This window comes from Podarcis bocagei (assembly GCF_964188305.1).
Source record: "Podarcis bocagei genome assembly, chromosome: 15".
Classification (NCBI taxonomy): domain Eukaryota; kingdom Metazoa; phylum Chordata; class Lepidosauria; order Squamata; family Lacertidae; genus Podarcis; species Podarcis bocagei.
In genome coordinates, this window is record NC_138141.1 from 12,349,331 (window position 1) to 12,362,870 (window position 13,540).

The 13,540-nt window shown below is 44.8% G+C and overlaps 1 protein-coding gene across 6 annotated transcripts in view; it reads right to left on the minus strand.

Annotated features, from left to right (window-relative positions):
* Nucleotides 1–13,540, minus strand: part of PKNOX2 (PBX/knotted 1 homeobox 2) — a 443,888-nt gene that overhangs the window by 341,150 nt on the left and 89,198 nt on the right. For all 6 annotated transcript variants that reach the window (XM_081171734.1, XM_081171729.1, XM_081171731.1 and 3 more), the window contains one exon: nt 5,010–5,077. The gene's annotated coding sequence lies outside the window, so the exon portion shown is untranslated. The remainder of the gene's footprint in view (nt 1–5,009; nt 5,078–13,540) is intronic.

The following is a 13,540-nucleotide window of genomic DNA, read 5'->3' on the forward strand; positions in this document are numbered from 1 at the left end:
AGCCGTGTGGCCATAGCATAATATACATTGAGATAACAACATAAAATAGGGGTGGGGAGGTAAAGGTAGATATCGTCCTGGGCGATTACTTTAACAAACAAACAAACAAACAAACAAACAAACAAAAAACAACTGTTGAGGCTGGAGGAGGACTGTTAAAGGGTCCTTCAGCTCCTCAGATATGTCCTAGTTCGATTGTCCTTGTACAATAAGGCTACTTGGGACTTCGTTCGGTTGTGCGGCGTATCGACTGCAGCTGTGGTGTTAAAGAAGACGTTGGTGCCGCTTTCCTCTTCATCACACTAAGCAGGAAGTTTGCTGTCATCTCGGTAATCCAACAATCAGAATCCTGCAGAAAGAGGGACACTATCCAAGGCTGGATTGGGAGATGAAGCTTATTCACTAGGGGGGTTAAAAACCGAGATCTTTCATCTGTCCAGTTGGGACAGAAGAGCATTACATGGTCCATAGTCTCCAGGGCCGTGTCATTACAAGAGCATGTTCTATTTGCAATGGGAACTCTGGAATAACGACCCGACAGAACTGCTGTAGGAAAACAGTTGAGACGGGCACAGGTAAAGGCCCTACGCTTAGCCTCCGAAGAAATTGTGAAGCAGTATAGAGGGATCCCTTCAGGGGGTGGAATAGCTAGGGCTAGGCCTGAACACGGTCCTCTTGCATAGGAAGCTGTGTTAGAAAAATCAAGTTGCTGTAGTTTCTTTTTAATTAGAGGTAGGGCCGCCGGGCTGATACACTCTAAGTTAAGGACAGTTTTACAGTTCAAATTGAGAAGAGAGCGGAATTTGAGGTTAATTGTAGTTTTCCAAGGAGAATTATGAATATGTCTTAGGATCAGATTGGAAAAACCACCTCTAATTCGAGCATCCGATGTTAGTAGGTGGAAGCTGTAGGAAATGGCTCGGCTCCATGCTCGTTTAACAATTGAGGACTGGGCAAACTCGAGTCGTAGGGCTGCACCTGAGACACATCTCGGGACGCCGGAAAGAGATCTCAGAAACATATGAAGTGGGCGATCCAAGTTACCTGATATTGCTGTAGTCCATACTTCGCATCCATATAATAATTTTGGGACAACTTTGGCATTAAATATTTGAATTGCTGCTGGAAGGTGTTTGCCGCCCTTCTGGTGGTAAAATCGGACAATGGCGTTAGAGGTCGTGGTTGCAGCAAGAAAAGCAGATTGTAGATGGGTGGTCCAGGAGAGATTATAAGTGAATATTACGCCTAGATATTTACCTCCATATCGTGAAATAGCATGGGCGTTAACCATGTCGAGAGGGACACGGGTGGCGCTGTGGGTTAAACCACAGAGCCTAGGACTTGCCGATCAGAAGGTTGGTGGCTCGAATCCCCGCAACGGGGTGAGCTCCCATTGCTCGGTCCCTGCTCCTGCCAACCTAGCAGTTCGAAAGCACGTCAAGTGCAAGTAGATAAATAGGTACCGCTCCAGCGGGAAGGTAAACGGCATTTCCGTGCACTGCTCTGGTTCACCAGAAGTGGCTTAGTCATGCTGGCCACATGACCTGGAAGCTGTACACTGGCTCCCTCGGCCAATAAAGCGAGATGAGCGCCGCAACCCTAGAGTCGGCCACGACTAATGGTCAGGGGTCCCTTTACCTTTACTTTACTTAACCATGTCAAAACGTAAACCACCATTTTAAAAAGGCAAATAAAACTCAGGTAACAACATTAGTGCAACAGGAAGATCCCATTGCCCTGGACTCTGTGTCAGCAATGGGAAATTGCCATTCATAGGTCTGGTTCAAACATACATGTAATGTGATCAACACACACATACCCCACAGCAATGCCTCTGGAACAATGATAGGTCAACAGACAACATCATTCCAAGCAAGACAGTGTGGGGGAGGTTGTGGGGTCTGCTGGGCTCCCGCTGCTTTTTCCGAACCCCTACCCCCAATTTCTAGAATCTCCCCCCCCCTCAATATTCCTGGATTTCTCTCTCCCTTGACTCTCCTTCACCCTTCTCCCACCATGCCCCGCCAGCTCCAAATCTGAATTTAGTGGCCAAAGTAAATCTTCATCTTGATATCTAGTATTCATATAAAACAAGTGAACAGTCACAGATAATGGGAAAAGATTCACATTGGTCATTGTGTAACCTCACTCTGCATCCAGAGAAGTGAAGAGATATGTCTTAGTTTGGATCGTACACTGGGAATGGGGCATGGAAATGAGTGGTGAAACAGGCTCCCTGCGCGAGAAGAAGGTCTGCACAGCCACAACTATAAATCACCAGCTTCCATAAGCAAACACTGATCTCTGCAAGCCATACGAGGTCAAGGATGAGAACGCGCCTTGCTCAGCCAACTGCATGATGCTATGTGGTATCAGGTTAGCTGTTCTTATTATTTATTCAAATAGTCATCACAGTCTATTTTTGCATGGGAGTGATGATATCCGCTGATAACAATTAATCACATATACATGTAGATTAGTTAGGAGCCAGAGCATTGCTAAAATGGTGCCGGAAGCCTGCAGTCAAAGAATTGGCTGGTGGGTTCCATTCAATATGTAAAATGCAAGCCCAGCCACCGCTCTTCAGTTCTAGAGTTGCTGTAGTTACAGTAGAGGTAAAGCAAACAGTTTCCAGATGGAAAAATAAAGCCTTCTATGTTGTCCCAAAGGCTGTAGGCAACCTTTGGGACAACAATGGCACTGCCTCCATTATTCACAACAGAGCTCTCCTCTTAAGCATCTGCCTCTGCCGCCATCTTGATTACCTCCCCACCACCTCTAGAGTTGCCGCTTTTAACAGCAGCCTGATGGAGGCGATGCTTTTCCTGGAATGGAGGTACTATTTATTGATTTGTGCAATTTATATCCTGCCCTTTTGCCCAAAGGAGCCCAGGGCAGAAGACATGGCAGTGATGAAACATTAAAAAGAATCTACAAAAATGTTAAAACGTTGTTTTAAAAAGCTTACCCCCACCAGGGATCTCTGGGTTGCTGGGAACAAGGCTTTTTCAGCCATCAAATACCCGCGTAAACAGAAATGTTTCTCCTGAAAGTCTATAATAGGGGAGACAGCTGCACCTCACTAGGGAAGTCATTGTGCAAGCAGGGAACCACCACAGAAAAGGGCACAATGCCAACTGGGCAGTCTCACCTGCCGATTATAGGGTACAAGATGGGAAAGGAGCTCTTTTAGGTACAAAGTGGGGAAGCAGGCATCTGCTTAGTCCATCTGTTGACCAGAAGGAGTCAGAGCCAAGAATCTAAGCAAGGGGTCAGAGACAAGGAATACATTAGAGCCATGAAGGCTTCTGTTGCTCAGGCAAGGTCTTAGTCCAAACAGGAAGTCCTTTATAGCTCTTCCTGTCCAGGAAGGCCCAATGGCCACCTTAGGTGGACAGGGCCAGCCCAGACACTGACAGTACTTCACTGCCTGGGAAGATGCTCCAATTGGCTCCAAAGTTCTCGGTTTTAGCCCTGGCAGCTCCTGGCAGTCAACCCATTATTCTCTCAGCCTACTATTTCTTCACTCATTCCTCATTTCTCTTCTCCATCCCATTCCTTCAGCTCCATTTATCAACTTTGGGTGGTTTTAATCTCCACCAAACAGACAACCTTCCCTTGCCTCTACAAAATCTAGGGAGGATTATTGTCCCTGACTGGGTTCACAGTACAGGCATAGGTTTTCCTTAATCCCTTTACTTGTTGACTTGTGCCACATAATTTAACAATATAAGAATCCTCTTGGATCATACCAAAGACCCATCTAGTCTAGCATCCTGTATACAGTGCCAAACAGATGCCAATGGGAAGCCAGAAAGCACCAGATGAGAGCAATAGTCCTCTCCCACTGTTATTCTCAAGCAGCTAATACTTGTTTTATGTTCTTCATTTCCCTCCAATGATCTCCCCATCCACCCCATGCTACAAAAAATAAATAAATCACAGAGCACATGCTTTTGTTATACAGATTGATTGGTTTACTCAAGCAATGGCAGGTCCTCACTTCAGTTTAATACTTTAGCTGATCAGCTTGGTTGCCTCTCATGTCTTTTCCAGCTAGACAAATCTACGGTTCTCCTGGCTAAGCTAGTTTTCTGTGTAAATCAGAAAATGGGAAGAGGAAGCAAGGGGACTAGGAATAGAGGCAGAACTGGCTTTGCTCAACCAAGAGAACTGGCAAAGTCTCAATGCTTCTGTAAGCTCTGCCAAATGCACAGAACTTTCACCATAAGCTAACAGACGACAACTGGCATTAACAGTATAATGAGCACCAAAATCAATTACAGGCAGCGCAAACAGGCAGTCCGTGGCCCTAGGGCTCTCAGACTAATTTCAAAAGCCCTCTGCAAGTGATCTGTCCAGACCTTTGGCAACAGCCATTTCCCTCTCCCAAGAGCCTACTGGGTGTGGAGAAAGGGAGAAAGAGAGAGAAGTGGGTGATGCTCCCGACCAGACTCTGCTGTACACACTTATTCAGGAAACACTGAGTCCAGGAAAACCATGGACATAAAAGCCACAGTCCATCTCTCCATTTAAACAAAGGAGGACAAGGGACAGGGTGCCTGCAAACATTATACTCCAATATGTGCACCAACCTTTCAATATGTGCACCAACAACCAATATGTGCTTATACTCCAATATGTTCAGCAACCTTTCCAGATCATTGTTGTACATCAGGAGTGGCTAACCTGTAGCTCTCCAGGTGTTCCTGAATCACAACTCCATCACCCTCGGGTCAGGAATGATGGGAGCTGGAGACTGACGACATCTGGAGGGCAAGAGATTAGTCACCCCTGTAGAACTAATTGCACACAGAAAACATTGTTGGCTGTAACACAGGCTCAATGAAGACTAGTTAAAATGCATCACACTGTATCCCTTTTTCTTCGAATTGGGGTGTATTATTTCAGTAAGTTTCCAGAACACCAACTACAACATTGTGGGTGCCTCCTTATGGGCCCTGTAACCTCTGTCAAATGCAGGATAAAATGCCAATCAGGTTACTTACCATTCAGCGAACTCTGGAACAGATCAGCTGGAAAGGCAGATAGCTCAGGATCCAGTTCCAGAAGGTACCTATTAATATAATAAAGTATATTGTTTAAGGGATGGACAAATTCATCCGTTTTGGTTTCTCTGTGTTTCTCATGTTTTCAGTCTGCAGCTTGGTATCGTACATTTCTGCGTCAGTTTGCTAAATTTTCAATTACAAGTCCCAATGAAAATTGATTATTTTTTCCAAATATTCATTGCATTTCCATCCAGTAACTCTGGGCAACTTTCTCTCTCTCTCTCTCTCTCTCTCTCTCTCTCTCTCTCTCTCTCTCTCTCTCCTCTCTCTCTCTCAACCAATAATACAAAAATAATACAAACATATGGAAATCTAAAATACAGTGTAAAACCAGTATGAAACATCAATGCAAAAAACATATTTTTAAGCACTAAAAATACTGGCCTTGCAGTGTAAATAGGTCTTCAATTTGGTTGAAAAGTTCTGAACAAGAGCCATTTGGATGGATTTACACAGTTAAGGAAGCCCAGTACAATAACCTTGCTATTGACTTCCCATTAAGATGAGTACCACCACAGAACCATTTATTTCTCTAGGGCCCACAAGCGGTCTGGGACCAGGGTATCTGAACAGACACGAGACAAATTCTGTTGTATCTTTTGTCCTCTTTTGGCGATGCATTCCCTCTTTTTTGGAAATGTGCAAATGGCCAACCCAGCCCTGACTATGGCCTGATCCCATAGCTCCTGGCTCCTGGCTCCACCCCAGGCTGCTGCCCTCATCTCAGCCCAGACACTAGTAATATAAAGTAAGATACATGGCCAGTTTTCTCTCCATTTACAAGTAGAAGAATTTCAGCTTGAAACTGCAGCTGGTATCAAAAAAAGAAAAAAGAAAATGTGTGCTGTTATTATGAAAACAAAGTGCATTCATTCTTTACATTTCATGTTTCAGTCCCTGTCCCAATAGCTTTGAAAGTAAAAAAAGTAGTTTTATAGCCACATTTGCTACAGTGGACTTTGGTCTTTATGACTTGAGTTTAGCGTGGAAAAGTTTCTACCATTTACACCATTAGAGTTTCCACCTTTCGATGAAGAAGAAATATTGTACAGCACAGAGAATGCTAAGGCTGGGGCCAACAAAACCCTTTCCCTCAGCCAGAAAGCTCAAATTTCTTAGGATTGCAAGGCAAACTGCCCTGGATGAAGAACTTGAACTCGGAGTATGGGTTCCACCAAAATCTTCCATGCTCAGATCAATACGATACATAGGCAAAGTAGGTTTCAAGGGAATAGTGGGCAAGCTAAGACATTGATCCAACCCCTATGATCCCATCATAAGGAAACTGGGGGGCAAATGACTGGGCCATCCAAAGTAAGCTTTGTGACTGAGGTAGGATTCAAACCCAGAGCTCCTCAGGCCTAGACCAACACTCAAACTGTGACTAGGCTATGCTTGTTCCATCCTGAGACTTCTCTCAATCTAGATAGAACTCCGCAAAGTTCGCAAATATGTATCTTATTGACGTTCACAAGGCTCATGTAGAGGTATTTCCTCACATCCCAGCAGGCTGTTATTTTGACTCTGAATGAATATGGTTAGGAAGCTTTTTATTAAGTTCTGTAAGAATGAGTGAGCTTACCCCTCTTCCTGGACTTGCAAGAACTAAACAAAACTAAGTTGCAAAGGAGAGAGGGAGGATTTCCCCGCTCTGGGCAGAGCCAATAGAAACTAGAATATTACTGTGCCTTCATTTCCCAGCCTGCCTTGAGATCTGGAATGGGGAAAGGCACTGCCTTTTCTTAAAGATAGGAGTGGCATTATTATTCCTTCTACTTAATACTAATACATAGATTTGCTATCACCAAATAACTGAACCATATTGGTCTGCCAACTTGCTTCACTGCCTACAGTGGACACAAAGATCTCTCCAACGTCATCCCAGTGACAGTGTCGTTGCTATTCTAAAAGAAATTTTTAAAAAGCATGAAGGTCCCCAGAAAATAGGGGAATAATGGGAGCATAGTATTTTGAGCCTAAATCCACTTGTTCTGGATAGAGATGATTAATCCTGCTTGATTTTCTTATTTTCTGTGGGTGGTATTTTAATGAGGGTGAAAGAGGAGAGCACAAAATATGGTCTGAAGCTCAACATCAAAATAACAAAGATAATGGCCACTGGTCCCATTATCTCCTGGCAAATAGAAGGGGAAGAAATGGAGGCAGTGAGAGATTTTACTTTCTTGGGCTCCATGATCGCTGCAGATGGTGACAGCAGTCACGAAATTAAAAGACGCCTGCTTCTTGGGAGAAAAGCAAAGACAAACCTAGACAGCATCTTAAAAAGCAGAGACATCATCTTGCCAACAAAGGTCCGTATAGTTAAAGCTATAGTTTCCCCAGTAGTAATGTATGGAAGTGAGAGCAGGACCATAAAGAAGGCTGATGCTTTTGAATTATGGTGCTGGAGGAGACTCTTGAGAGTCCCATGGACTGCAAGAAGATCAAACCTATCCATTCTGAAGGAAATCAGCCCTGAGTGCTCACTGGAAGGACAGATCCTGAAGCTGAGGCTCCAATACTTTGGCCACCTCATGAGAAGAGAAGACTCCCTGGTAAAGACCCTGATGTTGGGAAAGATTGAGGGCACAAGGAGAAGGGGATGACAGAGGACGAGATGGATGGACAGTGTTCTCGAAGCTACCAGCATGAGTTTGACCAAACTGCGGGAGGCAGTGGAAGACAGGAGTGCCTGGCGTGCTCTGGTCCAGGGGGTCATGAAGAGTCGGACACGACTAAACGACTAAACAACAAACTGTAGAATCATAGAAATGGGAGGGGACCAAGGGTCATCTAGTCCAACCCCCTGCAATGCAGGAATTTCCAGGTTGCCCATATGGGAATGGAACCCACGACCTTGGCATTATCAGCACCACACGCTAACCAAATGTGCTAACTGACATTACTAAGTTAAATTCATTGTGACTATGCAAGAGTTGTGCTGCCACTGCTGCCACCCACATCCAGTTGTAGGCAAAACATTAACCGAGGCTTTAATTCAAAATTATGTGGGCTATTTTGTAGAGCTATAAATTTGTCCCCAAGAACAAAAACATCAAATGGTAAGTTGTTGTTTAGTCATTTAGTCGTGTCCAACTCTTCGTGACCCCTTAGACCAGAGCACGCCAGGCACTCCTGTCTTCCACTGCTGGACTCCTTCCATTGCTGGACTCCTAGCAACCCTGTCCATTGGCCATGCTGGCTGGGCCTGAAGGAGTCCAGCAAATTCTGAAGGGTCACAGATTTCTCTCCCCCCCCCCCCCCGCAACCCAGAAGCAATGAATGCATGCTTTGACATCTGAGCCACTCATTTTAATCCCATGCAAATGTATGCAGATATATCTGATTAATAAACTAACACTCGGATGATTAATTGACTAGATGTAATCATGTGACAGTACTGTTATTTTGCATTTGGGTATGTATATCTTGTGCTGCAATTGCCTGTGCCCTTAAGTACACAAAAGAAGGGAAACGAATTGAGCCCCAGCTCTGGCACATTTCTAAAAGGGGAAAAACAGAACAGACATGCACCACTCATAACTCAAATTGCATTTTGGATTTGAAAAACCAAATAGAAAATGTTTTGTAGAAAGGAGCCTTCTATCTGCAAAGGGACACAAATTGATCTGCACACACTCTCCTCTGCCAGCCCCATAGCATCTCATGGTCACAAAGCACTCACAAAACCACCCCTCTTTTCCCCAGACCTGCTTCTCAGTGACCCATTGTTCATAGCAACGCTTTAAACAGCTCATATTTTGTTAATTGTACAAGCCTAATGGAGGAATGTATTGGCAAGAAGGGGTAATAGCCATCAGGCCAGCAATAAAACAAAATTAATGGTCCATGGGAAGAAATCATGTCCACTTAATATCAGCTTTGAAACTCTAATAAAATAATGTGATACCAATGGCAGCTTCTCCCTCACACATATGCGCACCCCGAGCATGCAGATTGCTTACACCACGTTAAATCACTCATATAAAGCAGACCCCGTTCGGCTGAAGCCCACAAGATCCTCCCGGGAACATAGCAGACCGGAAACATTTAGCGTAAGGCTCATTACCGACATGCACAGCTGTAGCAACACCCACAAGATCCAGCCTAGAGGCAACACAGGAAAAAAACACACCAGGAATAGAGGATGAGGTCTTCATCAGTGCTCTCTAGTCCTTTAGCAAAAAGCAACCCATTAGTATATCGCCTGGAAACCCAACTCCACAACGGGCAAGTCTTATGGGCAAGCATCTCTCTCCATCATTAGTGATGGATGAATCTGTCCATTTCACTTTCTCTCGATTTCTCATTTCTCCAAACTTATGTTTCACACCTCTACATCAGTTTGCTAATCTTCTCTTTTTAAAAAACAAGAAACCTTCACAAATATTTGTTTGCATTTTAGTGCACATTTTCCCCAATCTACATATTTGCAATTTTGCTTTAAATACATATTTTTGCAAGCTGTTTCCCATAAACAACACATTATATTAGTTTGTTATTTTTATGCACACTCTCCTCTAACACGGCACATTTTTGAGCAAATTTTGTTGCTGCTGGAGAACTGCATTGTGAAATTCGTAGGAGGGAGAATTCCGAAGGAGAATTGCACACCTCGGGCCAAAGTGTGACCCAACTAACACGTTATGCTGGGTGCAATACTTTAGCTCCAATGTTTGGTGATGTAAGAGAACTTTGCAGCAATTCTGCCTCTCCGGATTTCTACTCAAATGTGAATGTGATGGCGGGGAGAGGGAATCATTCCACTTCCTACATGGTCACATGCACATCAAATTAGCATTAAATTAGCACGGCAAAGCTTAGAAAGATCGTGTGATCGCCACCCATCATGGTCATTGTGATTGCTTTCTATAGTTAGAAGCTTTGCAGAGACATGTCACAGACTGTACCTGAAGTTCATGGGCCATGTGGCCTGTTTGTTGAGAATAATGACAAACGATAGAAGCACATGCATTACTCATGTGTTTGCTTTTCATCTGCAAGCCACTCCTTTGTGGGGGTAGGCATTTGTTAACATAAAAATAGCCTTCTGGATGAGGCCAGTGGCTCATCTGGTCCAGTATCCTGGTCACACAGTGGCTGACCAGATCCCCATGCGAAGCCCAAAAGCGGTACCTGAGTGCAACAGGACTCCACATGCCCAAAATATTTCTATATGCACCGCCTCAGAGAACGCAGGAAGCTGCCTTATTTATACCTTGTTAGAACATTGCCCTTTGAACCATAATACTACAGAATTAGCAGTGGCAACAGCAGCTTGGTTATCAGACAGATCTCATGCCACCTGCTCCCTGGTCATTTTTCTACGTTTCCGAGCACAATTCAAAGTGTTCGTGTTGACCTTTAAAGCCCTAAACGGCCTCGGCCCAGTATACCTGAAGGAGCATCTCTACCCCCATCGTTCAGCCTGGACACTGAGGTCCAGCTCCGAGGGCCTTCTGGCGGTTCCCTCATTGCGAGAAGCAAAGCTACAGGGAACCAGGCAGAGGGCCTTCTAGGTAGTGGCGCCCGCCCTGTGGAATGCCCTCCCACGAGATGACAAAGAGATAAACAACTACCTGACATTCAGAAGATATCTATATATATATCTATATATATCTATATCTATCTATCTATCATCTATCTATCTATCTATCTATATATATATATAAAAGGTTTTAAACAATATAACACCATACCCATACACAACCCAAAAGCAATAAAAAACACCATCACCAAAATGCGAAAAAACATACAAAGAAGAAGAAGGAAAAAAAACAACTGACAAAAAATCATATGAAAGACATAAAACATAGTTAAACCAAATTTCCATGACCCTCTTTTCTGACTCCCTCACATCTCCCTTTTCTGTGTTCCCATTCATAAAATCATGTTCAGCAATACTTCACCTTCTCTCAAAACTTGTTTTAAATTATACGTTTCAACTATTATGTCTCCAGTTTGCCTTTTGTTATCAATTATTTAAATATTTAAGCTTGACATAATGTTATTCAAAATTCACCTATATTCTTATAATTCAGTTATTTTCATACTCCTTTCCGCTAAGTCACTAATGCCATATTATCTTAATATCCTGCATCATTCTAACATTCATACAGTTTACAATACTTTTGCAAATAGTCCTTAAATTTTTTTCCAGGACATTCAGAAGATATCTTAAGGCAGCCCTGTTCAGGGAAGTTTTCAATGTGTGGCATCTTAGTGTATTTTTGGTCTTTGTGGAAGCCGCCCAGAGTGGCTGGGGAAACCCAGCCAGATGGGCGGGGTACAAATAATAAATTATTATTATTATTATTATTATTATTATTATTATTATTATTATTATTATGGCTATGCCAGGGATTGAACCTGGGAGCTTTCGCATGCAACGCATGTGCTCAGCCATCTTAGGCTCTCGTCACAAAAGTCCTGCTGGGTCTGAGAAACAATCCATCTGCTCCGGCATACTGTTTCCAACCGCCGTCAACCAAACACCTCTGGGAAGTCCACAAACAAGCGGCGGGGAGAGGAAAATCCAATTTCCTGCTCTATTCCGATTCCCTGTGCTATTTGGGGCCAGAGTGCCTAGGGTTGCCATATTTCAGAAAGTGAAAATCCAAACACAAAAGTTGCTGAGCCGTTTGTGTCAGGGGGTGGACTGAGGAGGAATGGTGGGGGCTGCCACCCCCTTCTCCTGAACCTTCCCGAGAACAGGAGGGCAGTATAGATTCAGAACAGTGGTTTGCAGAAGGGCATAGTTCAGAGGCTGCAGAGGGGAGAAGCTGGGAAGTATTGGGAGAGGAGCAGCGGGAAGAAGAAGCACCAGGGGAGAGACAGCTGACAGACTCAAGGTCCTTGGAAAGCATTCCTGAACCCTCCTCTCCCAGGACCAGGCGGGCACTGAGGGTAGTAGAGCAGAGAGCTGAGTGGCAGAAGGCTCAGATTAGCCAACGCAGGATTTGCGTAGAATAGGGGAGATGATGGGCAGGGTGGGACTTCACTTGGAGCAACACCATTTCTAGAGAGAAACCGCATTCCTTTGTCTCCTGCTGTGATTACTGAATAAACTAATTGGTAAGATTTTTTAAAAAATCTGCTTCTTTGCTGCCACCGGGGGAGGGATCTGATTCCCCAAAGCCTGACAGTTTGTGAGCTATTTTGAGCTATACAGTGGTGACCCGCAAGACGAATGCCTCGCAAGACGGAAAACTCGCTAGACGAAAGAGTTTTCCGTTTTGGAGGTGCTTCGCAAAACAAATTTCCTATGGGCTTGCTTCGCAAGACGACAATGTCTTGCGAGTTCCTGCTGGTTTTTCCCCCTCCCCCCCTTTTTCTAAGCCGCTAAGCCGCTTATCAGCTGATCCGATCAGCAGATAAGCCGCTAAAAGCCGCTAATAGCGCTAATCCGCTAATCCTTCAATGGGCTTGCTTCGCAAGACGAAAAAACCGCTAGATGAAGAGAATCACAGAACGGATTCTTTTCGTCTTGCGAGGCACCACTGTATATTTTTTTGGGAAATCGGCAAAAACAACACTGCTGACCAGGGCCATCTTAAGCATATCCGGCGCCCCACCCCCCGTTTCCCAGAGTTGTCCCACGGAGGCTTGGGAGGCAAGCTGCACACCTGCCAGCCATATGGTTGACGGGGTGCAGCTTGCAGGCATGCAGGAGGGAAAGGGGAGGCCGCCGGCAAAGCCGCGCAGCTCCCCCACTTGCTGGGGCGCTCCTGAGAGGCTGGCACCCTGGCGCAACACACCAGTAAACCCAGTGGGAAAGACGGCTCTGCTGCTGACATTAGGGACATCTGGCCTTTAATGCAGGGTTTCCATTTGATCGACAAAAGCTTGTACTTCTTCCCTCTTCCACAAGAGGCAGTGGTGGCTACTGACTTGGGTGGCTTTGAAAGGATTCGACAAAGTCCTGGAGGACAAGGCTATCAAGGCAGAGACAGGATGCCTCTGAACACCAATTGGTGGGAACTGCAGGTGAACAAACGGCGTTGCACTCACAAATATCTTGGAGGTTCCCATAGGCAAATGGCTGGCCACAATGAGAACAGGACGGGCCACTTGCCTGATCCAGACACTCCTCGTGTGTGCAATTAATCTGTTAGCCAACCAGGCACCTTAAGAGCAGCGCTCGTTCCTTTTGTGTGCATTTGCTATAACACACTTGCTCCTATGGAAATTGCGCAGGAAGGCAAGTTAACAAGAGGTAACCAAAAAAATAGACGGCAATCTCCAACTACCCATAGCCAATGAAGTTCTTTCCCCCTTTCCTTCCTGTTGTTGTTGTTTAGTTGTTTAGTCGTGACCGACTCTTCGTGACCCCCTGGACCAGAGCATGCCAGGCACTCCTGTCTTCCACTGCCTCCCGGAGTTTGGTCAAACTCATGCTGGTGGCTTCAAGAAGCGATCAGGCTTCTTTATGGTCCAGCTCTCACTTCCATACATCTTCCTATCCTTCC